General features: G+C 43.8%; 1 protein-coding gene and 1 long non-coding RNA gene across 6 annotated transcripts in view; one reads left to right on the top strand and one right to left on the bottom strand.

Moving 5' to 3' along the window:
* The window catches only part of DYRK1A (dual specificity tyrosine phosphorylation regulated kinase 1A), a 142,443-nt gene that overhangs the window by 54,880 nt on the left and 59,766 nt on the right, over positions 1 to 27,797 (top strand). The gene's annotated exons all lie outside the window — the stretch shown is intronic.
* Positions 178 to 27,040, bottom strand: LOC122464084. The gene is made up of 3 exons (XR_006287949.1): positions 26,946 to 27,040; positions 942 to 1,013; positions 178 to 561 (listed from the first exon to the last, which is right to left on the bottom strand). It is a non-coding gene; the product is annotated as an uncharacterized LOC122464084 (long non-coding RNA).

Genomic DNA, 27,797 nt, shown 5'->3' with positions numbered 1-27,797 from the left:
AAGGTCGCAGAACTGTGAATGTTGCCATTTATATAGACCCTGCTGCTGCACATTAGCAGTTCGTTAGTTTGTTTTGATCAGTTGCATAGTTTGCTTTGATTTAGTCCCGTTGCAAAGGGGGCTATGTCAAAGTGAACTAATGAATTGCTGTTCCTCAACAGCACAGTCCAAAAGGTTGCCATCATCATAGCGTGAAATTGTCTTTTTTTTTTTTAACTGTGCTTGTGCTGTGAATTATATATAATTTTACTGTGACAAAATCGTATTCAGGCTAATAAGTTCTTCTTGGGCGGGTTGCTTCTTACTTCCATTCCTTGCATTGAAACCTAATCCATTACCTGTACTCTGGACCTCCTGTCTCAAGGCCAGAATCCAGTTTTTCATCTGGATCTAAATTCTCTTGGGCTGGTCGGTTGGGGTTTGGCATGTTGCTGATTTCTGATTTTGACTGTTCCCAAGAAGTTCAAGAGGCCCCTCTCACTCTTAAGAGAATGCTGCTAATCTCTTGAACAGTCAGAGAATTGAGACTTGTGGGAAATCTGTTTATCCTCTATGAGGGCCCTAGAAGGAAAATAAAGAAAGGTTTTGGTGGTGAAGTCGTGCATCGTCCAAATCAATTCTTTCCAAGTGGATAAAGTGTCAAGTCTGAAAGCTTGCCTTTCTGCAGACAAAAGTCCACTGCACTGGAAAGTTAACTGTCATGGGCTGAGAAGGTGTATTCATTGCTATTGGAGATGTATATGCCAAGCTCCCTGGGTTACATATTCTACGCTATTTATTTTCTCTGAACACCACAGATTTATGTTCAGTTATCAACTAGTATATGTTATTCAGTAACTGTGTGTTGCAGGCAGTCTTCTTACAGTTTGGCACTACACTGATTTGGGAGGTCCCAAGTGATTGGGATTGGCATAGATGGAAGAGAAGAAAATTCTCCTTACCTCTGTTTTCATTGAGATCTCTTATGCTGGTCTAGATCTCCTCCTCTTTGCTGCCTCTTCGAGGATAAACTCCTGTTTTAATACAAAGGTTTTTTGTGGGATGGGGAATGTTTGTGAGCAAGTTTCATGCTAGTGTTTCAGGATCTCAGGTTTGTGAGATTTGTGTTTTACTTAGTATATTACATTTTTAGAAGATACAACCGAGTTCTAGTAACAGTTCTAGTAATGTTAGTTAGGCTGCAATATTTAGATTCTAGATTAAACAAGTTGATTGGGGACTATGGCTCCTTTATGCTACAAATATAACCATGTTGCAGACACATTTACAATGTCATTGTCTCCTGACCTGGTTATAATATGGCTAATGTTCTATTTGTATCACAAACTGAAATTGTGTTGCAACTGGGTCCCATGACACAGTTATTTGTAATGTAGATGAGATATTTATTAGAGCAGAGCTAACCCTGCAGGCTTCAATTCTTGTTAAGTTTTCATATTGAACTTGTGAGATTCAGTTCACAGGTTAGTAAGTTTAACTCTAAAGAGTTGCATAGTTGTTTTGTACTTAGTCCCACATAATCCCTTCAATGCCCTTCAAACAAACTTTTGAGTCCCCTTCATTACATTAGAGGTCCCTCCTCTGCCTAAAAACCCTCTTGCTATAGCACTGGGTCCAGGAGGCTCCTCTGTGTCTACCTTATCTTTTAACCACCCTGAAAGGGGTGGTAGAATGTTTGTTTTCACCCCTGCTCTTCTTCCTTCAAATCTGGTATCTTGGTAAAGATCTCAGTTTCATATCTCTGAAAGAATCTTATGGTGGACAGGATGTACCTATTTCTCTTCTCCCCTTCTCCCACAGTAGTGCAGCAGAAGCAGCAAACAGGCTGCTCTGAGTAACTTGCTTTGGGCGGCAGGGAGCAGGTATACAATGCCCTATTAAAAACTGGGGACACACACACACACACACACACAGACACTCTCTCCCTCTCTCTCTCTCTCTCACACACACACACACGATTATTGAAGCAGGGCAATAGAGAAAAAAGCCCATGGCTTTATTCCTTCCCCAAAAAATTGCGGGTGGAAAGGGAGATAGGTCAGTACAGAGTGGGTCACAAAGCTAAACATGAGTCTCAGCCCAGGTTTCTGAAATTCTTGTTACCAGGGGCTGAGGTTTAAAGAAGCAAGGAATCTTAAATCTAGGGTAAGTTTAAGATTTGTTGTAAACAATTTGCACAGCTCTAAAACTTATAAACTATCATTTCCAGGAAATCACAGTCGTGAGTAAAGGAATTTCAACAATTTCTGGAGTACAGACTGCTTTGATTGTAGACCAGAAACATGTGAACGTACTTTATATATCTCGACATCTATATAATACTTGGAAAATAAAAAATTGTGTATGTATGTATATATGTGTGTATTTTATATATATATATATTTGTATATTCCTGGGTCGTAATACTGTTTTCATGACACATTTGCAGTTAAGTAATATACCCTTTTTTAATGTTGTATTGTATTTTAAAGAATCTTAGTACTGCTTTGGGCAAATAAACATTCACAAACTAAGTTTTACTACTTCAGATTTCAGTTTGCATTCTCTCTAATGAGGAGGTAAATCAAGTAGATAGGAAACAGTGCAATTTATTAACTGGGATGAGGTTGTTTAATGATTTCACAAAGTCTAACTGTAGAGTATCAGGAACTAAAAGCTGAACTGAGACACTTCTGATTTGGGTTAAATACCACTGCCAAAATATGTCATTTTGTTAAAGAAATACCTGGCTGCTTCTTCTCAAGTGCACTAATTTTATGAAAATAGGAAAAAAATTATTTTAAATAGTTTTAAGTATGGTTTTGGTAGATACACAGGAGAGGTGTGTGTAAATAGTCTGGAAATTTTTAAGTCTGTTCCAATTTTATTTGTTTTAAAGCACAAATATTCACGAAACTCAAATAAATTGCTCTAATCTTTACACACCTGTTCTTTTGTTTGATTGAAGTCAACTAAGGCCTTGTCTGCACTAGAAAGGGTTTGCTGATACGAGTTACGTCTCCAGTAGGAGGATTTGCAGCAGGGTGGATTTAATTTAATTTAATCGTGGATTTCTACATAAAAGTGCACTCTTGTTGGTTGTTATAACCTTAATACATATTCTTCACAACTCAGAGATAGATGTAGGTTTCGTTTTTAGAAGGTACACACTATACATTTTTAAAGTGATTTATTTTGAAAATTTTCAGATTAGTTTTACAGCTATATCAGAAAATGAATGAATGATTGGTTATTTCATTTACCAAAGGTAATTGAAACAGATATTTATGAAGTCATTGGGAGGTGAACTATCTCCAATTCAACAGGTTAATCATTAATATTTGGAGGATTTTCCTGCCATGCTGTATTAGGAGGAGAGCATCACCAGACAGACATTTAAATTGTTTTATTTAACTAAAACAACAACATTATGTATTCTGGATTTTTTTCTTCAACAGCAAACGTATAATATTTTAACAAAACAAGTATATGAATTTTTGAATTTAGTGAAACATTTAAGGTTTTTAAACTCAGGTTTGTTTTTGTAAAAAATTTTTTTAAACTAAAACAGTTAGTTAAAATATTTAAAAAAAAACAAAAAAACCGAAAATTAAATCGACTATGTCAGCCAGGTCCACTGAGAAACTTAAAATATTGGCTTCTGCTGCTAACTCGGTCATCTTCACCTTCATTTTCCTGTTTGTTCATAATCTGGAAAAGAAAAACAAGCTTTCTTGCTTTTTCAGGTAGCAAGTGATTTCTCAGTTTTGAATGAATTAGTCCAAAGGAAGAAAATATTCTTTCTACACTGGCAGAAGAAGATACTGCTGTTAAAAGTGAGATTATCCCAGTGTTGAGAACTTTGGCGGTGACAGTGCCATCTATTTTTTCACGATTTTGTTCACAAACTGTCGTCAGAGTAGGCCAGTTCTTGATCTAGTTCTCAAAACAGTCCACTACTGTGTTCCATTGCATGTCTTGTGGGAGAGTTAGCTTGGTTCCTCCCACTTTTTTCAGAGCAGCTGCTGCAAAGTGGTTGCTATGGAAGTATTTTGCAATTTCAACAACATTAGCTTTGTTTCTGGAAAACTGAAGTCTTCGGTCAGGAGGTGCATCAAATGAGTACTGCAACGTATGTTGTTAGCTTGGGACTTTCTTCACTCTCTTCTAAATAATTTCTTCTCATCTTGGATACATTTGCAACATAGTCTGTCACCAAGCTTCGTACTAGACATTTAATTATTTTTCACAGTTTGTTATAGCTTTTACTATACTATTTATACTGTACTACTATTTGCCTGCAACATCTGCTTTTGGGTGGACTGTATCCTGGTCTTATGACTGAACCATGTTAATGAAGTGTGGGTTCTCAATCCTATAGAAAGGGGAGTTTGTTGATTAAACAAACCGGGCAGTTTTTTCATCAATTACCTCTTTTCATAATCTGTTCGTTCTTATCACAAACTTATCTATGGTACCTTCTGGATGATGGAGAGTTTTTTTTCTTTTTCTTTTTGCTAAAGGTGATATACTGTGACTCTGTGATGTACATGATGTGACTGAAACACTATCATTGACAGATAACTCTGAAACTGTAGAAAATGATGGTGATCTTGAAGGTGGATAGTCTTCAGAATCCTGTATGTTGAGGATGGATTCTCCTAAACAAAATAAGTCAGTGCAGTTATTTAATTATTATTACCATAGTGCTCATTTAGTATTATTCATTGCATTCATTGACACTCAGTACTACTTTAAAGGTGAAATTGTAAAAGGAAGATCTGCCTATATCAGCTATTTTTTTTATCACAACTGCATCTAAAATGATTGTACCATAAAGTAACGATTGTATTTTTTGTTCAAACATGAGAATGCAAGAATAGTCCAGAAGGAAGACAGCCAGTCCTTAAGAAAAAAGTATGGAATAAAAAAGTTTAGCAACCTGAAGATCCTGCGTGTTTAGACATGTTCCTTTCATAATCTTCAATGCAGCTTCCTCCTGAGAGGGAACACTTCTCATGATGTTGTTTCATTCAGGCAACCAGGCCTTGCATTTCTTTGTTGCACTGTTTGCATTTTGCATGCATGCCTTACCCACAGGTAGAGGAACTTCTTCTTTAAAATATTCCCAAACTGGGTCTCTTTTACGGCCTCCTACCGTTATAGGTTTTCCCTTCTAGTGAGAGAATAGTATGGTAGATCTCAAATCAGAAAGACCTCAAGACTTCTGGAATATGCTGCTCAAACAGTTCCACTTTTGTTTCTACTGCCTGTCCATCCCTTCTCACATTTATCTCCAGATGTCTTCTTGTCCAGATCTATTCCTCCCCTGACAATCTTCTGTTCATTGAACTTTTTGAAACTTTGTACTTTTAGAGAGAGGTAAGGGATTGACTGTGTATATACAAATTTGCAGAGGGACACCTCTATATATTATTGGTTTAAAAACATTTTTGCTGTTAACAAGCACGTTATCTCTGGAGACACAAATCCACAGTTTGTGAACTGCAAAACTAAACATCTCTGATGGTATCTTCTAGACTGAGCCCCATTGGGTAGATAGAAAGATTAACCTAAATAATCTATACAGAAGCCCCTGGAACTCCATAAGATTGGGTCCCTAATCCATGAACTATTGGAACTCATTTACAAAACTTTTCTTAGACATTACATTAATATATTGTCTCATATTATAGAATTAGAATTTATAATCCCTATTCCATGATGAGGTATCTTTGAGCTATAATGTATGTTAATTAAAACTAGCTTTTGCTAGGTATTTCCTCAAAAAGCATTTTATCAAAAAAAAATCCAATTTAAATAAATCCGTTTTTTATTTTAAAAAAATCATTGATTTTTATCCACCCTGATTTGCAGTGACAACTAGCTATATAGAAGTTCAGTTTACACTTGTTCAAAAGGACTTTGTTGCCAGTATGACTGCACCTACAACAAAATTTTTGCCAACATAGGTGTTTCAGTTGGGGTGTGATCCCCCTCCCCTCCCCCCCCAACTCCTAACCCATGTGGCTATGCCTGCAAAAGTGGCTATGCCTTAAGTGTAGACCAGGCTGAAGGCCACGCTGCGAGAATGCTTGTAGTAGCTGTAGGATTAGGCATTATCCAAAGCCTTTTGGTGGAGGGAAATAAAATTCCAAAACCACAGGACTTGTGAATGTAGGAATGTGTTTTATAGTATGCTTCTTTTCAATATTGTATGAGAGATGAAGCCTACCTTTATGGTACGCATTAAAGTACAGTCTTCATTGAGTTCATATAATGAAAGTAGCTTGATAATTAAGGCAATTGTTAGAAAGCAGATTTTACAACTGAATTCTAAAATGAAGTGTATTTTTAATCCAATTCATGTTTGGCATAATTATTCAAAACTATAAAACTTCTTTCAGACCCCTGCCTCTGGCCAGTCTGTTTCCTTGGTCAGGTATTACATGATTTATATCATGTGAGACTATTGCACATGATGTATTCATCTTTTGTTTAGCTCTTACATTAACAGTTTGGCATGTTGGCTGTGCATACATAGGATAGATGTTTCCCATTTCTTCTCTACCAACTGTTTAAATATATCTCGTGCCTCAGTATCTACACATGAAAAATGACTTGAATTATTCTGTTTCTCTTGCTGGCACTTATGTATATAGGAAGAGAAAAGTCTAATTTCTGGTTGTACTATAGATTAAGAAAAAGTTTATGAAGATGTTCAGGATACTTATAATGGACACTAAATTATGTATAATTGAAAAGACATAGGTTTTCCTTTTTAGCAGTAAATGGTCTTGTATTTGTGATTAATTATGTTTACAGACATTAGGCTAAGGTGGTCTGTCTACTGTTGTGTGTATTTTATCCCAAAAAAGTTCTCAGTTATCTTTTTTTTTAGCTCTATGCTAACTGTAGGTCATTGTTTCAGTACATAATTATTAGTGTAGGATTCACCTAATGTATTATATGGGTATAATTGTGCAGCAGGTGACTTATGTTCAATCTTATCTGTTACTTTGCCTTGTAAACCATTAAAAATTATAAGTATTGGGAATTGATGTTTGGTCTTTGGAGTTATGGAGATGAGGTTGCAGCAGTGTTAGAGACCCCACGTTAGCTAAACCACTGAGAAAAAGCTTTACTTCTCCTGAGGAGATAGTGGAGCAGACTAGTTGAAGTATTAGTGCTGCAAAGTGTTGTCCCAAATAGATTGCTGAAAATCTTGTAAGCTTATGGTCAGATAATGCCTTCCTTCTGCTCTCTGTTAATGCTGCTGCAAAACTGTCTGTGCAGTAGATATACTAGACGGGCATAAATTGAAAGGCTGTAAAAATTTAACTGTTCAAATGAGATAATCAAAGAATAAACTGATTTTAATGTAACTACTAGGTGGCATGTTTATACTGAGACTGTAATATGATGATGTGTCCTGAGGAAATGTAAGAAGAATTATTTTCATTAGATTTCATGTTAACAACTTTCATTTTGAACATGGTTCTTCCAAGTGAGGCATCCCATATAATTTTTTTATATTAAAATTGTATCATGGAGATAAACTTTTGACATAACCTTTTCCAAATTGTATTTAGTGCTCAAAGTTCTGGCTGGTATAGGGATTGGTAATGAAATACAGAGTCTGTCACCTCTTCAGCTGTGACCTGGGTTGGGCCACTAGTGTTTGAAAGTCATTACCCTCTGACAGCTAGGTGATGGACAGAATAGTATTATGGCCCATTGACAGGGTTGGGATGCATATATTGCTGCTACTTCATGTACCTGGCCTGTGGATTAAAAGATGACAGTTTCCAGGGCTGTCAGACACCTTTCACAAGCACATAAGAAAGAAACACACACCACTGTTGTGAGTGAATTGCATTAACACTTTCACTTCACTTCAAATCTGTAGAAAATGAGGTAAAACGTCTAAAGAATCTCTTTCTTTGCTACATTATAAAGTTAAGATATGCAGCTGCATTCTGCTTTTAAATGGAGGCAGAATGGTGCAGAGAAATAAATCTGAGTTAGTCTTTTTGGGTCTTGTAATAGATGTTTAATTTTAAATGGACTGAATCATGCTGAATTTCAGAAGAAACGTATGTATGGGACGTGAAAAATTCTCTTAGAACTATGGAAAGTATTAATGGTCAATACTGTTGTTTGTATTTATACATATATAATTTGCCTGTTAGTTCATATAGATACTTATTGAAACACATTAGTTTTATTTTACTTACATCCTTTAAATTTTGTAAATGATGATGATTTGAGGAAAATCTAGCCATTCCCTTGCATTCTAGTGTGTTTATCTTGGCACTAATCTGTTAATTGAAACAGAGTTCAGTGTATGGAGTATTGTAAAATATTAAAGTAGCTTCCTATTTTATTTTATGCTTGTCTTCCATAATGATCAAAATATCTGGAACTTTGGTGCATGGGATTAAAGGGAGTTTTTTAAAGAAGTGTATTTTAATTGTTATTATAGCAATTGTTCTACGTATACTTCATAAAAACAAATCATGGATAAAGTTAACTGTGTTCCTCCCTTGCTATAATTGTCACCTTTTTATATTTAAAATGTTTTACATTTTTTTGTTTAAATTCTTCCCCATTAGAAGTGTATGGATACCTTTTGCAGTTGTATACTTTAAAAATCCCAGAACTTTGAAGATTTTTTTTCATGCTTACAGTGTGGCTATTCTGTGAGAAGTTTAAATCCTAATGCAGTACTTAGCTATAATCCTTGGGTATCATTACTGTATTACCCCTTTCTTTGGGGGTGAACTGTAAAGCATGATTCTAATCCTTTCTGGGTGTAGCTAATTTTGCTTTAAACTTGAAAGTGTGAACAACTTGAAAATACGATAAAGCTCAGTTTCATTTCTTGTTTATTGCTTGTTTTCCTATTGGACAATAGGAAGCAGCTCTACCCTGGCAACTGAAGTATGCTATTTGCATAACCTGGTTTGATTGGCCAGCTCGCTGACTAACTCTTCCAATCATATGGTGTCATTTTAGTGGTAGGCTATGCTAATTAGCTGCTGTTGCTGGGGTTCCCAGTGGTTTCTGTGTGCTGTTCTGCTGCATTGTGTTGCCTGGTGAGAGACATTGATAAATGAGTATTTAATGATCTGCAGCAGTTCCCACTCACTGCAGGCAGACACAGATTTTAGAACAGAAGTGGAAATAAGGATTTAATTGCTGTTAAATATCTATAACTGCTCTATATAAACTTAATATTAGGTTGATACTTAAAATGCTTGCCTTTATGGAATACTTCATAGATTTTTAAAGAGGAAACAGTGCAATGTAGATGGGTTTTATTCAAGGAGGAGGGCTGGGGTTTTAGATTTTAAAAGGGCCTAGTATCAAAGTAACAAGACTGATATAAGCATGACTTTGTCTGGGAACATTAATGACGCCAAATTAATATCTGTACTACCTATATAATATCCCCTTGTTTTCACAAAAAATGTTTAGACTGTGTGTCGATACAATGTATATCCAGAGTACACACTCTCCTGTAAACACAGTAAATTCAGATGTCATTGGGTTTTCCATATAAATGTGTTTGAGAGGTTAGCATGCATGCTACCTAGGCAGTGTGGCCTAATGCATCGAGCACTGGACTGAGACTCAAGAGATCTGCGTTCTATTCCCAGGTCGTCTGCTGGCTGGCTGTGACACCTGGGGCAAGTCACGTGTCTCTGTGCTTCAGTTTCTCCATCTCTAAACTGGGAAGAATAATACTTGCCACCTTCGTAAAGCATTTTCCTGTTGTGTGGTGCACTGATGAAAAGCATTCTGTGAGAGCTAGGTATTGGTATTATTATTGGTTCTGCTTAAGAACATTGGTTCTTCTTCGAGTGATTGTTCACATCCATTCCAATTAGGTTTGCGTGTGCTGCATGCACTGACGTTGGAGCTTTTTCCCTTAGCAGCTCCCATCAGGATGGCAGGGGAGCCCCCTAGAGTGGTGCCCTCATGGCGGTGTATATAGTACCTCCCTTCAGTTCCTTCTTACCATCCATCGCAGTGTTGGAATGTTCTCTCTCTCTTGCTTGCGAGTGATCCCTTAGCCTTTCAGTCTTCTAGTTAGAGTTGTTCTTAGATAGTTATCAGTTAGTTAAATACTATTTTATTCAGGTGTCTGGAAGCTAGTTCCAGCACCAGCCGTGGGCTGCGGGGCATGCTGCAAGTCTATGCCTAACAGTGACCCCCCATGACTCGTGTCTCTGGTGTCGGGGAGAGGCTTGTCGGGCAGAGCGCTGCAAAATCTGCAAGGCCTTCAAGCTGTACACTAAGAAAGAAAGAGACTTTCGCCTTAAGCAGTTGCTCATGGAGGCCGTGTTACAACCACTGGCCCCCGACCTACTGGCACCGCCTCCGGTTTCCTTAGTGTGAAGTGCCCTGGCATCCATGTGCGATTTGGCACCGCCCAGGCACTGTAAATCACCAGCACCGAGACGGGACAGCCAACCTTGAAACTGGTTGACCTCTCCGCGTAAGCGTCACAAGAAAGGGGAAAGAAGGTGCTCTCCCCAAATTGCCGCTAAGCCTCTCAAAAAGCCCCTGGCGTGCAAAGACAGATTGCGGGCCTGAGCCAGGAACTGGCATCATTGATTCCGGCACCACAGGCCCCGTTGAGTCCGGAACCCAGCGAATTTAGTGCCGATGAATGTCTGGAGGAGGTCCTGGAACACCCCTCCACGCCCGACACTTTCAAGGCAGCGAAAGACCTCATTGAACTGTCGATGCCAAACCCCCTCCCGTACAGGGAGAAGCCTCCGGCACCACCCAAGAGGGTGCTGTCCAGAGGGAAGCCGGCAATGGTGCGCTGCTCAAGGTCACCATCTTGGCACCGTTCCCGTTCGAGCTCAGCATCCCACTACTCCCTGACACCCGTGACCCAGCGTGAGGTTATGGCACCGGAGGTGAACCTGCGAGTGGTACCCACGGCGACTACATGCCGATCCATGACATCATCGGTTGTGTGGCACCGACAACCTCACCGGCACAGAGAAAGAGGCACGGGTCCCGGTCCTGAGACTCCTGGTACTGTTCGCAGTCCAGGTCAGCCGGGCTCCGCTCCCTGGCCCCTCATGTCGTGGCACCCTATGGCTGCTCAACATTCGGCATTGCCCTGGTCCTCTCAGTCAGCATCCTCCAGCTCTAGGGCCAACACCAGTCGCTCCAGCTATAGCAGACATCGGATCGTGGCCAGCAGAGAATCCCACTTAGCATGGCAGCCACAGTGGCCTCCTCTGGGTCAGTGGCCCTTCTGGACCCCATGGGCCTACCATCAGCAGCAGTGCACCATATCCAGAGCCTCCAGGTACTCCATGCGTTGCCATTCTAAGGTCGCCGCACAGACATGCATCAGAGTCAAGGGAGGCCACTCTTTCCAGGCCGCCCCAAGAGTAACTGGAGATGCCAGGCCCAAGGCCCAAGGCCCGAGCCTGTGCCAAGCACTGCGACACCTCGAGAGTGTCCTGAAGTGACCCAGGCCTATGGGGACACACAGGAGGGTCTAGATGAGGACAACCAGCAGCACCTCACTTCCTCCTTTTCCCCAGACGAGGCTGTGGCAGGTACATCCGTGTCAGGACCGCCACCAGTCAACCACAGGGCTCACCAAGAGCTGCTCCGCAGAATCACCTTCAATTTGGACCTTAAGGCAGAAGAAATTCAAGCAGAAGGATCCGATGGTGGACATTCTGGCTCCCGAGGTTCCTTTCAGAGTCGTGCTCCCTCTCATAAAGACCATACAGTCGAACTACAACGCTATATGGCAGACCCCGGCCTTGATCACGCCGATGGCCAGGGGGGTAGAAAGGAAATACTTCATCCCTTCCAAGGGCTACAAGTTCCTATTCTGCCATCCGACTCCCTGCTCCCTAGTTGTTTCAGCAGTCAGTGAGAAGGAACAACAGGGCCAACAAGCCTCAGCCACAAAGGCCAAGGAGGCCAAACGTTTGAACCTCTTCGGTAGGAAGGTCTACTCCTCCGAGGGCCTCCAGCTATGCATAGCCAACCAGCAGGCTATCCTTAATAGACATAACTTCAACTCTTGGATGGCCGTCTCCAAGTTTTAAGCATCGCCTGCCCCAGGACTCTCACTCTTAGTTTGCTGTGTTATTCGAGGAAGGAAAGGAGGTGGCTAAGACTTTTCAGCTGACTCTGCGGCCAGAACCATTGTCTCGGGGGTGGTCATGTGACACTCAACATGGATCCACGCATCGGGCCTCCCTCCAGAGGTCCAGAACGCCCTCCAAGACCTCCCCTTTGAGGGCTTGGGCCTTTTCTTGGAGCAAACAGACTCCAGGCTGCACAGCCTTAAGGATTCTAGGGTCACGCTGAAGTCGCTAGGGATGCATACGCTGGCAACCCAGAGAAAGCCCTTCAGGCCGCAGCCTCCTCAGCAGAGGCAGTATCAACCCTGCCCCAGACAGGAGCGGTATCGCAGGTGGGGCAGAAATAACAGGTGTAGACCGCAAAATAACATGCCTGACCAAGGCCAGAATAAACCCCAGCCTGGAAACAAGCAAGGGTTTTGAAGACGGCCTCGAGGACAGTGTACCAACCCAGTACCTGAATCCATCCCCTCGGTTTTTAAACCAGCTATCCCACTTCTACGATGCATGGTCCCGTATAACATCAGACCGCTGGGTTCTATGCATGGTATAGGTGGGATCCTCCCTACGGTTCTCCTTCTTCCCTCCCTCCCACCCACCTTCCCTGTCCCTCTTCAGGGACCCTTCTCATGAGCAACTCCTTATGCAAGAGGTTCCTCGAGATAGGGGCGGTGGAGGAAGTTCCACAGGAGCTAAGGGGAAAGGGTTTTACTCCCATTACTTCCTAATCCCCAAGGCAAAGGGGGGTCTTCGACCCATTTTAGACCTTCGCAGGCTCAACAAATGTATGGTCAAACTCCGGTTCCGCATGGTCTCCCTAAGCACTATCATTTCATCACTGGATCCGGGAGATTGGTACGCGTCCCTCAACATGAAAGATACCTACTTCCATATTGCCATTCATCCGGCGCACCGACGCTTCTTCTGGTTTGTTATAAACCAACATCACTACCAGTTCATGGTTCTCCTGTTCGGCCTGTCCACAGCCCCCCGAGTGTTCATGAAATGCATGGCAGTGGTGGCGGCCTTCCTGCGGAAAAGGCAGGTCCGAGTGTACCACTACCTCAACGACTGCCTACTGACAGGTTGTTCCAAGGACGAGGTCCAGTCCCATGTGACAATGGTCATGGACACAAACTGGGACTCCTCCTCGACGTACCCAAATCATCACTCATACCTACCCAAAGGATAGAGTTTTTAGGGACAGTCCTAGACTCGGTACAGGCAAAAACGAGCCTTCTAGAGCCCAGGTTCCAAGCCATAGAACAGATTGTCAAAACAGTGCCTCAGTATCCCACCAGGACAGTCAGGTGTTGTCTGCAGCTAATGGGGCATATGGTAGGTTGCACGTATGTGGTCAAGCATGCCTGACTGAGACTCAGGCCAATACAAGCGTGGCTCGCACTATCTTAACGTCTGTACCGAGACCCCCGGACCTTGTGGTGACAACCTCGGGAAAGATACTAGAATCCCTGCATTGGTGGCTGGACCAACCAGTGGTCTGTGCAGGAGTCCCCTTCGCCAAGCCCCAACCTTCTCTGACGTTAACAGACGCATCAGATCTGGGCTGGAGTGCACACTTAGGGCATCTGAGGACACAAGGCCTGTGGTCGAGGGATGAGATACCTCTCCATATCAACCTGAAAGAGCTCAGGGCGGTTCGTCTGGCCTGCCAAACCTTTCATGCCACTTTGCAAGGTCACAGCATGACAGTCCTGACAGACAACACCACCGCCATGTTCTACATAAACAAACAAGGCGGAGCCTGCGTCTCATCTCTCTGCCATGAGGCTCTTCTTCTCTGGGACTTCTGTATAGCCTGATCCATTCAGTTGGAAGCATCCTACCTTCTAGGGGTACGGAACAAGCTGGCGGCTCGCCTCAGCAGGTTATACCACATGAACGAGTAGTCAATCAGATCGGACATTATACAGTCAGTCTTCCAAAAGTGGGGGTATCCCCAAGTAGACCTCTTTGCCACCAAGAGTAACAGGCAGTGCCCTCAGTTCTGCTCATTCCAAAACCACAGTCGGGGCTCTATTGCTGATGCGTTCCTAATACCCTGGGGCGAGGGGCTGAAGTATGCCTTCCCTCCTGTCCTGGTCGTCCACCGGGTCCTCCTGAAAATTCTCAGGGACAGGGCAATTGTTATCCTGGTTGTCCTGCCTTTGCTGCGGCAGCATTGGTACATGACCATCCCAGAGCTGTCCGTAGATGCCCTGATAGCCCTGCCCCTCCACCTGGCTCTGATCACGCAGGACTATGGGCGCCTCCTCCACCTGAACCTGCAGTTTCTACATCTCATAGCTTGGAAACTACATGGCCAAATCCCATGGAGAGCCAGTGTTCTGAGTCGGTGAGACAGATTCTCCTTGGTAGTAGGAAACCTTCCAGTAGGGCTACCTACCTGGCGAAGTGGAAAAGCTTTTCCTGCTTGTGTGAATCCAAGCTCCTTCAACTGCTCCAAGTTCCTATCCCGGTTATTTTGGAGTACCTCCTACCCCTTAAGCAACAGGGTCTGTCCCTTTCCTTCGTCAGAGTGCACCTAACAGCCATTTCAGCTTTCCATCCAGGGGAGTCTGGGCACTCAGTGTTTTTGAATCCCATCGTGGGGCGATTCCTCAAAGGGCTGGAGAGGGTGTTCCTGTACTCTCGCCCGCCAGTCCCAGCCTGGAACCTGAACCTGGTCGTCTCCAAACTCATGAGCCCACCATTTGAGCCCCTGGCTACTTGTTCCCTCCTCTGCCTTTCTTGGAAGGTGGCATTCCTGGTGGCCATTACACCAGCAAGGAGGGTGTCTGAACTGAGAGCTCTCACCTCTGAACCCCCTTGCACTGTGTTTCATGAGGACAAGGTGCAGCTTAGACCACACCCCAAATTTCTCCCCAAGGTGGTCTCCCAATTTCACATGGGTCAGGACATTTGCTTGCCGGTGTTCTTTCCCAAACCCCACACGAGTCCGAGACACCGCAGCCTACACACGCTGGATGTCTGAAGAGCCTTGGAGTTCTACATAGAGCGTACAAAACCTTTCCGCAAATCAACCCAGTTGTTCGTCGCCTTAGCCGATAGAATGAAGGGCCTTCCTGTCTCTGTGCAATGCATATTGTCCTGGATCACAGACTGCATTCGCACGTGCTACGAGCTGGCCAAGGTCCCAGCCCCAACTATTACAGCCCATTCAACCAGAGCGCAGGCATCTTCATCTCCCTTTCTGGCTTAGATCCCCATCCAGGAGATCTGCAAAGCAGCCACCTGATCTTCAGTGCACATGTTTACAGCCCACTATGCTGTTCACCAACAGGCCAGAGATGATGCGGTGGTCGGCAGAGCTGTTCTTCAATCAATCGTTCCATGACTCCTACCCTCCTCCAATGGTAAGCTTGGAAGTCACCTAATTGGAATGGACGTGAACAATCACTCGAAGAAGAAAAGACGGTTACTTACCTCTCATAACTGTTCTTCGAGATGTGGTGTTTACATCCATTATAATACCCCCTCCCCCCTTCCCCTCTGTTGGAGTCAAAGGCAAGAAGGAACTAAAGGGGGGTCGGGCTGGCAGGGTACTATATACACCACCATGAGGGCGCCACTCTAGGGGGATCCTCTGCCATCCCTACTGGAGCTGCTAAGGGAAAAAGTTCCGACATCCCAGCACGCGCACACCTAATTGTAATGGAGGTAAACAACATCTCGAAGAACAACAATTACGAGAGGTAAGTAATCGTCTCTTTTTCACCTTCGACTGATTGATGTATACATCGTTTTCCTTCTTGCTGCTTTCTCGCCTGTTCATAGACCAACTTACCTCCTTTAGCCTTCTGTTTCTCTTTTCTGTCCACATTCCCAAAGAATCAGAGAAATGTATGGCTGGAAGTGACCTTGAGAGAGCATCAAGTCCAGCTTCCTGCATTGAGGCATGATCCAATAAATCTAGACCATCTCTGGCAGGTGTTTTGTCCAACTTGTTCTTAAAAGCCTCCAATGACTGGTATTCCACAACTTTCCTTGGAAACCTAATGTAGAACTTGACTACCCTCATAGTAAAAAAGGTTTTCCCTGGTATCTAATCTAAATCTTCCTTGACGCAGATTAAGCCCATTACTACTTGTCCTACCTTCAGTGGATGTGAAGAACAGCTTGATTGCCATCCTCTTTATAACAACCCTTAATATATTTGAAGGTCCCCTCTGTTGTCTTTTTTGAAGACTAAATATGCCCAGATTTTTAACCTTTCCTCATAGGTCAGGTTTTCTCAACCTTCTGTCATTTTTGTTGCTCTCCTCTGGACTGTCTCCAGTTTGTTCACATCTTTCGTAAAGAGCGGCGCCCAGAACTACACACAGTACTCCAGCTGAGGCCTCAGCTGTGCTGTGTCTTTACATATGACACTCCTCTTAATGCCCTTAAGAATGATACTGGCCTTTTTTGCAACTGCATCACACTGACTCATATTCAATTTGTGATCCACTATAACCCCCAGATCACTTCTAGTGGTGCTACCCATTAGCCAGTTATTCCCCCTTTTGTAGCTGTATATTTGATTTTTTTCCTTCCTAAGTTTAGTACTTTGCACTTTATTGAATGTCATTTTGTTAATTTCAGACTAATTTATCAAGGTTGTTTTGAATTTTAATCCTGATCTCCTAAATTTGAGCAAGCCCCTCTGCTCCCCCCACACTTGGTGTCATCCTCGGATTTTATAAGCATACTCTCCATTCCATTATCCAAGTCATTAAAGAACACATTGATTAGCTCAGGACCCAGGCCTCTGACCCCTGCCGGGCCCCACTAGATACAATATTACATTGTTGACACAGATTTAGTTGGTGATTCACTATAACCCCCTGATCCTTTTCTGCAGTCCTAGGCAGTCATTTGCAATTTTTTATTTGCGCAATGGATTATTCCTTCCTAAATGTAGTACTTCGCATTTGTGTTTGAGTTTCATTCTGTTTAATTCAGACCATTTCTCTAGTTTGTCAAGATCATTTTGAATTCTAATCATGTCCTCCGAAATGCTTGCAGCCTCTCCCAGCTTGGTATCATCCAGAAACTTTGTGTACTCTGTATGCCATTATCCAAATCATTTATGAAGATATTGAATAGAATCAGACACAGGACAGATCTCTACAGGACCCACTTAATATGCCCTTCTAGCTCGATTGTGAACCATTGATAACTATGCATAGAAACTGGCAAAAAAGGAGGCTAAAAAGGCAATTGCAAAGGCAAGAATGGAGGCTGATCAGGAATTATACAGAAAGCTGGAGGAAGATGGCAGGAAATCAATTTTTGGATTGGCAATAAAGGGGAACATTGAAACACAAGATACGAAGAAATATTTGTGTGTGAAAGATGGGAACTGTGTGGTGACTAAATCTAAAGAGATGTTAGAAGTATGAGAAAAATATTTCCAAAGGCTGTTAAATGCGAAGACAGAGTTGTGAGTGCTAGGTCCACCAACAATTATTGTGAAGCCTCTCAAATGTTATCAGTCTCTGTAAAGGAGGTAGAAGAAGCACTGAATAAGATGAAGAGTGGTAAAGCTGCTGGTGAAGATGAGACAACTGTTGATATGATCATGGCATTCTGAATACAGGGCAGTCTGAATGCAGGAAAAAAGTGGCTACAAAGATTACTTGGTGGATCAAGTTAGGATAACAGAAGACTAGAGCACGGGATTGATTGTGCTTCTCTGGAAAGTTAAGGGTGATACAAATGATTCAAACACCTATCAGGGCATCCCCCTTTTAAAACAGCTTGTTGATGACGTGCTTCAGAGAGTTCTAGAGGTAAGGTTGAGGTGCAAGGTGGAGGAAAATATAGGAATGGAGTAATATAGCTTTAGGAAGGGAAGGAGTATTGTAGATGCAAATGAGGTAAGTTTGAAAGAAAGATAAATGGAGGGTTTAACTGCTAGGTAGCATTTATTGCTCTTGAGAAAACATGATCTTGGTTCTGTGGGAGTTGGTGTTTGGAGTATTAAAATGGATGGGTGGGGGTCTTCAAGAAGTGGAGATGATAGAGGAGTTGTATCAAGGATCGGGAGCTAAGGTGGTAACAATACATGGAATTTGAGTTTTGAGGTGACAGTAGGATTGAGACACGGCAGTGTGTTGCGTCAACTTTTCTTCATCCTAGCTGAAGAGTTCATTAGTAGGAGAACTAAGCCTTTGGAGACCCAGAGAAATCTAACATATGCTGACAATCTGGCCCTTTTAGCAGACCGGAAAGAGGAATTGGTAAATATGGTATAAGAGAGGGCATTCATGTTTGAAGATCATGATTTGAGGGTATAAACAAAGAAAATTGAAGTCATGTAAGTGGGGAGTGTAAAAAAAGACCTATTGATTGAAGTTTCAGGAGAGAAGCTGAATCAGAAGTGTACTTTGGAAGTATACTTAGTGCCATTAGAGAGACATCTGGGGAATTGAAAAGAAGAAGCTGATGTGCATGTGTGGCAGTCAAAAAGATAGCAGAAGTAGTGTGGAACCGGCAAGTAAGTCACAAACTGAAAGGAAAGTGTATGTTTTATGTGTTTTGTCCATGTCTGCTCTATGGTTTGGAAATGGTGGTCTCACAAAGATGGAAGAAAAGATGATGCAAGTAGTAGAAAATATGCCGAGCAAGGTGGCGGGCAGTGGAGGGTATACAAAGTGTGTATGGAAGAAATAAGGGAAAAGATGAACTTGGGCCTCTCAGGGATAGGCTGAAGAGTGTACATTTGAGGTGGACTGGGCATATGATAAGAATAGGAGAAGAATGACAATCAAAGAAAGCATGAGAGGAAAGCTGTTTTGAAGAGAAAAGGACTGGAACTCCCAGACCTACATACCCATGCCATCGACTGGAAGGAGTGGCAAAGAACTGTGGGCAATCCAGTTCCAAGTAAATGGTCAAAGGAGTTGAGTAGTGAAGTGATTGAACCCCTCCACATACATTTGTTACCACACATGTTGATTTGTAACTGAGAATGCATTACAAGGTTAGTAAGATTACCTTTGTGTTCTAGTAATGGTGTAAGCTACTTTGACCCTTTGGCGTATATAGGGCCAAATTCAGTCTTGGTGTGATCAAGTGTAAATCCCGTAAATTACAAATGGTGTTCACTCCTGGCATAATTGGGTACATTTGAGCCATGTTTTTTGTTTTTCAGATATTTTTGGAAAACATCTTTGCTCCCACTTTTCCATTTTTAAAAATGTCATGAGACTCTCTACTTTTAAGACAAAGACAAAAACACCAAACCTCTGATAATTAAGGGTTTACTCTTTGGAAGAAAGCCATTTGAGAGTCCATTGGGTAATAGCAGGAATGGTATTTTGCAGTGGTCTGCAGCCATTTTCAGTAAATGTTGATGTGAGTTGGTGTAGAGGAATACGCTGAAGTATAGAGCAATGTTGGGAGTATCTTGGGAATATATTTGGATTTAACTAATAGTTTTTCTACTTTTAATATTTAATTATGTTTTGTAAACCATGTCTGTTTTCTCAAATCACGGGCACACACAACTTTTATTTGAGTATAAACATTTAACGGTTTCTTTTAACAGATTAATTTAAAAATTGTCAGTACATATGTCAAGAGGCTGGAAGATGATAATGTGTGATATTGGGGAGTATGGTTTGGAGAGGAGAGTGTTTGAGGCCTGGAAAAATATGAATTTAGTGGTTCCTTAGCAGCTTATATCTGGTCAGTGGAATGGAATTTATAGGCAAATATCAACTTCAAAATAACGTTTATCTGATTTTATTTTACCTACTGTTACTGGATTACTGTGACTGAAAGAGATACAAAATATTTTTGTCTTTCAGTTTACTTCATGCATTTGTAACACTGTATGTAATCAATTTCTCCTATTCCTTGTATGGGTCCATAAAAGTGGCATTGGGACTCAAACTACACTTTAAGCAGTTTTTTAAAAAATTGTTAAGTTCACAGTGTCAAATAAAAGGAGTACTTGTGGCACCTTGGAGACTAACCAATTTATTTGAGCATAAGCTTTCGTAAGCTACAGCTCACTTCATCGGCTGCATCCTTTTCTTTTTGCAAATACAGACTAACACGGCTGTTCCAGTGTCAAATAAAATAGCTTGTAAACCTTCTAAATGTGTAATTACATTTACATTTTATTCTTTGTTTCTCTGCATATTGTTTTGAACCTTTTATTGATCATAAAATACTATGTACCCATTTTCCTGCAGGTGTGTATGTTCAGTTTGTAGTAAATACAGGGGTTTTCATTAAGGCAAAAAAAAAATAAATTACAAACTGTGTAGCTCAGTAGACTGAGTTGTGTATACTTGCAGAACACGTATTAGAGCTATAATAGATCTGAAGGAGTCTGTGCTTCTGGGGTGATTTCTGACCACTGTGCGCGGGCAAAATTCATGTCCCCGAAGACTTCTTTGCTTTCTCGCAGAAAAGTTTTCTGACTGGGCAGCAAAGGGAAGCTGTAAAAGTGGTCACATGCTCCTTCCCAGCAGTATAGGCATGTTGTTCAGGGTGCCTCAAGGAGCTGGCGGAGAGGAAGACCGCTGGAGATGCCCCGAACTGGTGGCTCCTACCCTGTGCCAGGCTTAGCTGCTAGTCCTTGCTGGGATGGAGGCGGGGGAGGATGGAACTTGCTCTTCCCCTGCAAGGAGCAGCCAGGTCAGACCCACCCCTGGAAACCTCCCCCAGCTGTAGGAAGCGCCGCACACTCCCCCATCCCTTGCTTCCTGCCCCCATCGCTCCTCACCCATGGAGGGAGGAGTCACAGTTTGGGGAGCTGCTCCCCTGTCTCCCCAGTCCTGTGCATCCAGACCCCACCATAACCAAACTCCCCTGGCAAGCCTCACTTCCCACCACCCGAGCCCGCATCTCTCTGAGCTTCAACCCCAGCATCCAGAGTCCTGCTGCACTCAGACCTCTTTGGGTCCTATGCACTGCATCTGGACCCCTACCTCTGCAGTCAGACCATCCCCCACTTGAATCCCCACCCTGATGAGCCATGCCCCGATGAGCCTTACCCAGGGTGCATTTGATTTAAATCATGAGCTATAATGCATCTTAATTATAATGATCTTTAGATAGTTTTTTCTCTCAAAAAGCATTTGATCAAAAAAATCTGATTTAAATTTTTTTTAAAAAAAATTGATTTTTATCCACCCTGGCCTACCCCCTGCATTCACAACCCCCCTGCACGCAGAGCCACCCACTGAGCCCCAATCAGCTGCACCTAAGCCCCCACTCACCCAGTACCTGGACCAGCCCCATCTGCCGTCATCTAAACCCACTCTGCTGAACTCCAATCACCTTCACCCCCCCTGCAGAGTCCCATTGTCCCTGCACCTGGAACCCCCCCAAAAAGAGGCCCAGTGCATCCAGATCCCATGCACCTGTACCTTCCACTGAACTGCCCTCATCCAGATTGCCTCATACAGAACCTTCTCACTCCACACTAAGTCCCTCCACATTTGGATCCTGCTGGATTGAGCCTGCCTGCCCACACCTGGTATGGAGAGGCAGGGTCCCAGGGTGTTTCTGGGGCAGGCCCAGGCCTTGCAGTGGGTCAGGTTCAGCCTCACTGTCGAGTCCGTGTCCAGTGATGGAAGGCCACAGGGAGATCTCCCACATGCATGCAGCCAGTGGCCCGTGCTCCCCACTGCCATGCTGGAGCCAACATTTATTTATTGACAAATGAGATTTGCAAAATTTTGCATATTTTTAAAATATTGTGCGCAGAATTTTTTTTAAACTGGTGCAGAAATCTCTCTAGTAAATCTGGAAAAGGCAAGGATGATGGTACTGATGTAGCTTCACCATCAGCAGTATCCTCTGAAAAATAAGTAAATCTGTAGTACTGTTTAATCTTGGATTTATTTCTGACCTTTTAATCTGGCAGATACTGAACTATGTTTTCCTGATTAGTCTTTACATGCCAATCTCTACTTAGCCCTCTGTCTTTCAGAGAGCTGCTTAACCACTTTCATTTTATAAGCAAATGTTGGTTAGAACTCATTTTCTAAACTTACCTGTTGAATATCACCTGTTCACTTTCATTTGCTGCAATTAAGTTCATGTGCATGCAATTTGTCTGAAGTAATCTGCAGTTTCTCAGACAAATTGGACAGTTTCATTGTACTTTGTCAGAACAGAACAAGCTGGGTAGCTCTTATGAAGCCTCTCATTCGGTTTACTGGATCAGTACAACTGTCTGACATCACAGCTTTATGAAAGGGACAATCTGAATTTATTGCCATTGTTATTAATTATACACTAGTGCCTTCTGGCACTGATGAGCCATGTTCTTCTTTAGTCTGTGACACGAAGAACTGAACTGCCTTTCCTTAAGTCTGAGTATTTCACTGTCAACAGAATTGAATGCCTCACCTAAAACACTCATTATGTCTGCATAACTTTCAATAGTAGGAAATCGTTCTGTCTTATTGAGTTCTTCAGTTTTCTTCCTGAGAGTTCAGTAAACCAAAATTTTTTTTATAGACTTAAGCACTTCCCAACGTTTTTCTTACACAACAATTCTGAATGTTCTGAAAAATCCAGGCCTGGGAACCCTGAATTAGTGAACAATTTTGACCATAATCCCTGTACCTCTGTTCCTCATTTGTAAAATTGAGATTCCTTATCTCACAGGAGTGTTATGAACATAAATTCATTGTTTGTAAGGGACTCAGATACTCTGGTGATGGGTACTTTAAAAAGAGGAAATTAACAACTCATTATTCAGAACAAGTTATGAAGAGTGCAGTAAATAAGGCATGGGGCCATCCAGTAAATGAGGAGGATAAAAATGTTGAATAGCTGCCAACTGAGTGATCACTGTCCATCCTGAGCACTGTGCGATATAGGAGGTCAGACTAGATGATTACACTAGTCCCTTCTGACCTTTGGAATTTATGAAAAAGGCAGGCATCCTATGGAATAAAATAGTATATGAGCATGTAGTTAAAGACTGACAGAAGGGGATGAATTAAAGTTGCACAGCTCTGCCAAGCTGCTTCAACTGATCCTTCCACCATTCAATATAGGTACACCTAACACAGTGAACCCTGCAGGAATGTGTGCAAATAAATACTGTAATTCAAATCTGTGGATCATAGCACAAACAATGGTATGTTCTTAGTCCTTTTCCATCTGCTTACTGTAGATGGGTTTTTTTTTTTTTTAAGGCCAGAAAGAACCATCAGATCATCTAGTCTGATCTCCACTTAAGAGACCAGAGAATTTCACCCAATTATTCCTGCATTGAGCCTAATAACTTGATTGACTAAAGCATCTTCCATTAAGGCATCCGGTCATGATTTGAAGACATCGTGGGATGGAGAATCCACCACTTCTTTTAGTAATTTAACCTTGTGCCACACCTACAGAACCATGCCCCAGCAACTATTGCCTGTTCTGGAGGGCAGAGTTAAGGTTGCATTGCAGGGGTGGCATGTACCTTTACTTTGTATTTCCTGGTTTCCAAAGGTTTAAATTTAGCCCGTCTCCATATTCTGGAACCATGCGTGCCAGTGGACAGCCTTAATTTTGTGTTAACTAAGGCTTTGTCTATACTGCAGTTTTAAGTGGACCTAACATAGGTTGACTTACAGCCACTGCATTAATTACTGTGGTGGCAGATGTCCATGCTACCTTCTTGCCTTCACACTCCTCGCTGGGAGCAGGGGGAGGAGTGGGGGCAGCAATGTGGGGCTTTTTGCCTCTGGCAGGGAGATACACACCTGGAATCCAATCAGCTGCTGTGCTCTCAGCCGGGAGCCAGGACCCTGGGGGCAGCAGGGCTCCCTACAGGGAGCCTAGGGAGCAGTTCAAGCTGGGAACCTGGGTGGCAGCCTGGCTTGGAGCAGAGACAGGGCAGCAGCCTGGCTGGGGAGCCAAGGAGCAGGCTTTCTGGAGCCATGAAGTTGACAAGAACGATAACAAACGGCCGATGTAAGTAAGGCAGTGCCTACACAGGCTCGGTGTCGCCCTAACTACGCTGCCATAAGCCCTATGCCTCTCATCAGTATTGTTATAGCAGAGGATTTACATTGACGGGAGGACCATTTCAGTGTGTACACCTTCAGTTTTGTCAACAAAAGCCAACTCTTGACAAAACTGTGTAGTGTAGACAAGGCCTAAGTTAGAGTATACCTGTACACTGAATACACGTTAAATAAGTAAAACACCATGTATGTTATGGTGTGGATATGTAGAGATTAAAGTATGTATATTATACATTGTGACAAAGTTCCTCCTCTGCCTTGGTGGGTCCTGCACTTATTGGCGGATTTTCTCACCTCAGAGGTTCCCGGCGGTCCTCAGTTTGGCCACTTTTATGGCCCAAATCTGCCATTCACTCATTTAGCCTCATCACTGGCCAGCATGGGGGAAACAGAGAATACTTGCAGTCTGTATGTCCCACCTAGTAGGTCAGGGACAGGGCAGCTCCCTTTCCAATTTAGGCCTTCACTTCTGGTGTTTCTCACAGACCAGGTCAACTCCTCCTGTGTCCGATCAGGAGTTGGGGGGATGGGAGGGAACCCAGGCCCACTCTCTACACCGGGTTCCGGCCCAGGCCCCTGTGGATAGAAGCTTTCCACAATGTTCCCTGTATCAGCTGCATGACAGCTACAACTCCCTGAGCTGCTTCCCCATTGCCTTCCCCCCAGCACCTTCTTTATCCTCACTGCAGGATCTTCCTCCTGAAGCCTGATCATGCTTGAACTCTTCACTCCTCCAGCAGCACACCTTCTTACTCCTGGTGCACTCCCTTACTAACTGATGGGAGGTCCTTTTTAAACCAGGTGTCCTAATTAGCCTGCCAGCCATAATTGAATCTAGAAAGTTCTTAATTGGCTCCAGGTGTCTTGAGTAGTTTGCGTGTTTTAATTAGTTCTGGCAGGTTCCTGATTGCTCTAGGGCAGCCCCTGCTCTGGTCGCTCAGGGAACAGTTTTCTGTTCACCCAGTGGCCAATATATTTGCCTTCTACCAGACTCCTGTATCCCACTGGTCTGGGTCTGTCACAACATGTGTGCAGATCTAGTTATTGGACCCATGAAACATGGACCAAAGGCCTCCATGATAAGAGAACTAGAAATGTAAAGGAGAACTTCAGTTTTCTTTGTATGAAGTAATTTTCTAATAGTCTTCCTTGGGAAGATATACAGTAGAACCTCAGAGTTAAAAACACCGTGGGAATGGAGATTGTAACTCTGAAATGTTCGTAACTCTGAACAAAACGTTATGCTTGTTCTTTCAGAAGTTTACAACTGAACAATGACTTAATACAACTTTGAAACTTTACTATGCAGAAGAAAAATGCTGCTTTTAACCACCTTAATTTAAATGAAACAAGCACAAAAACAGTTTCCTTACCTTGTCAAATCTTAGCTTTCCCTTTATCTTTGTAGAAGTTTACATTTAATACAGTACTGTATTTGCATTTGTGTTTATTTTTGTTTTTGCTGCTGCCTGATTATAAACTTCCAGTTCCAAATGAGGTGGGTGGTTGACTGGTTGTAACTCTGGTGTTCGTAACTCGAGGTTCTATTGTAAGTGGCCAGATAGTGGGGAAAAAGAACATTAATGGACATCTATTTAAATTATAAGTACACTCACCTGGCAAAGCTACCCCATAACCCAGGGGTCGGCAACCTTTTAGGAGTGGTGTGCCGAGTCTGCATTTATTAACTTTAAGGTTTTATGTGCCAAGAATACATTTTTAGAAGGTCTCTCGCTATAAGTCTGTATAACTAAACTATTGTATGTAAAACAAGGTTTTCAAAATGTTTACGAAGCTTCATTTAAAAATTAAATTAAAATGCTGATCTTACACCGCCGGCCCGCTCAGCCTGCTGCCGGCCTGGGGTTTCGTTCACCTAGGCCGGCAGTGGGCTGAGCGGGGCCTGCGGCCGGGACCCCAGCTGGCAGTGGGCTGGCAGCCAGAACTCCAGACCAGCAGTGGGCTGAGCGGCTCAGCCTGCTGCCGCTCAGCCCACTGCCAGTTTGGGGGGTCTGTCTGCCGGCTCCTGGCCCCGCTGCTGGTCTGGGATCCCGGCCCTGTCCAGATCAACTGGGTACCTACCTTCTCCCTAGTTCTAGCCATTCTCTTCCTCTCTGTGCACTGAGATGAGTGGGAGTGTTCTGAGTACAGGGCTGGGGGGTGAAGAAGCAGGCTGGGGGTTGGGATGCAGGTTCTGGCCAGGAGCTAGAATGAGGGAGGGGGCTCAGGTTTGGGGCAGGTGGTTTGGGTGTGGAGCGCTTACCTGGGCAGCTCCCATTTGGTGCAAGGGGTGCAGATGGGAATGTGGGTGTGTGTGGGGTGCAAGAGTCAGGGTAGGGGTCTGGGGGTGTGTGAGTAGGGTGCAGGAGTCAGGGCTGGTTGTGTGTGAGGGAGGTACAGGGATCAGAGCAGAAGGCTAGGGGAATGGGCTGGGGTCATGGGGGTGCTCCCAGCCACCTGCCCTGAGCGGCTCACGGCAGGGGGCTGAAGGGGATATGCCGATTCCACCCCCTTCCCCAGGGCCCCCCGAGCAGAGATCGTGAGCTTGCTGTGGCTCCACTTTTCCCTCTCCCCCTCGGTAGCAAGGGTCATCAGCTGATCAGCCACAGGGAGGGAGAGAAGGGGGAAGCTTGCCTGCCCTGCAAGGAGAGAGCAGTGGGAAGGGAGCAGAGAAGAGCGGGCTGGGCCAGATTTTTAGTGACAATTAAAAATTGGCTCGCGTGCCATCTTTGACGGCAGCTGTTGGCAGCCAACCTTTCACTGCCAGAGTTGCTACATTTCCCTGGGCCACTTCCCCACAGCTCCCGCGCTTCTCTCTTAACGTCTTCTTCACCCTTACCTTAAGGCTCCCTTTCCAGTGGCTTGAGGATGTCTTCATTACCCAGTCTTTCAGCTTCACTTCCTCTCCTCAGCCTGACTGGAGTGAGCCCTTTTATAGTATCAGAGGGGCCTTAATTAGAGTCAGGTGTTCATATTAGCTTAACAGCCTCACCTGACTCTTTGCAGGTTAATTAGAGTCAGGTGTTCTCATTAGCCTAATGGCTTCAACTGACTCTTTGCAGGCTAATTGGAGTCATGTGTTCACCCTAGCCTGGAGCAGCCCCTACTCTGGTCAGTCAGGGAACAGAAAACTGCTTCTCCAGTGGTCAGTAGCTCTGCCCTCGCTCCTCTTCTATAGCTCTCTAGTTTGGAGGAAGATGGGAGGCTGCTGCTGCTGCTCCTTCAGCAACACCGCTGGCTGGGCCAGGCCACCCCCTTCTCTGTTACTTGGTTGCTGGCTGGTGGACACCCCCTGCCCCCCGGAACCTTCCATTACTGCTGCTCCTGCTGCAGCCCCTTGGCGAGGCCTGCTGGCTCGCTCCCCAGAGGAGGGGAGTGAAGGGCCCCAGCCGTTGCTGCTGTGGACACCACCATCTGAGAGGGGTCCTTCCTGCCTGGCAACTAGACTGCCTGCTGGAGCTGCTGTTGTTGCCTGGGAGCTGCTGGAGCCTCGAGGAGGAGGAAGAAGAGGACTGTCTGCTGCTGGGGGAGCGCACAGAGACTCTGCAGACCACCGTGGAGGGGGCCTTTAAGTCTGAGTAACTTTTGAACTGTGCTCTTGTGGGGGGGGGGGGGGTCTTGACTGTGTTTGTGGGGATATAAGGGGTGTGGTGTGGAGCCTCTCCCCTCCCCTACACCACCCCCACTGGCT

This window comes from Chelonia mydas, chromosome 1 (genome assembly GCF_015237465.2).
Source record: "Chelonia mydas isolate rCheMyd1 chromosome 1, rCheMyd1.pri.v2, whole genome shotgun sequence".
In the NCBI taxonomy this organism is placed as follows: domain Eukaryota; kingdom Metazoa; phylum Chordata; order Testudines; family Cheloniidae; genus Chelonia; species Chelonia mydas.
This window is presented reverse-complemented; position numbering and strand designations above follow the sequence as displayed.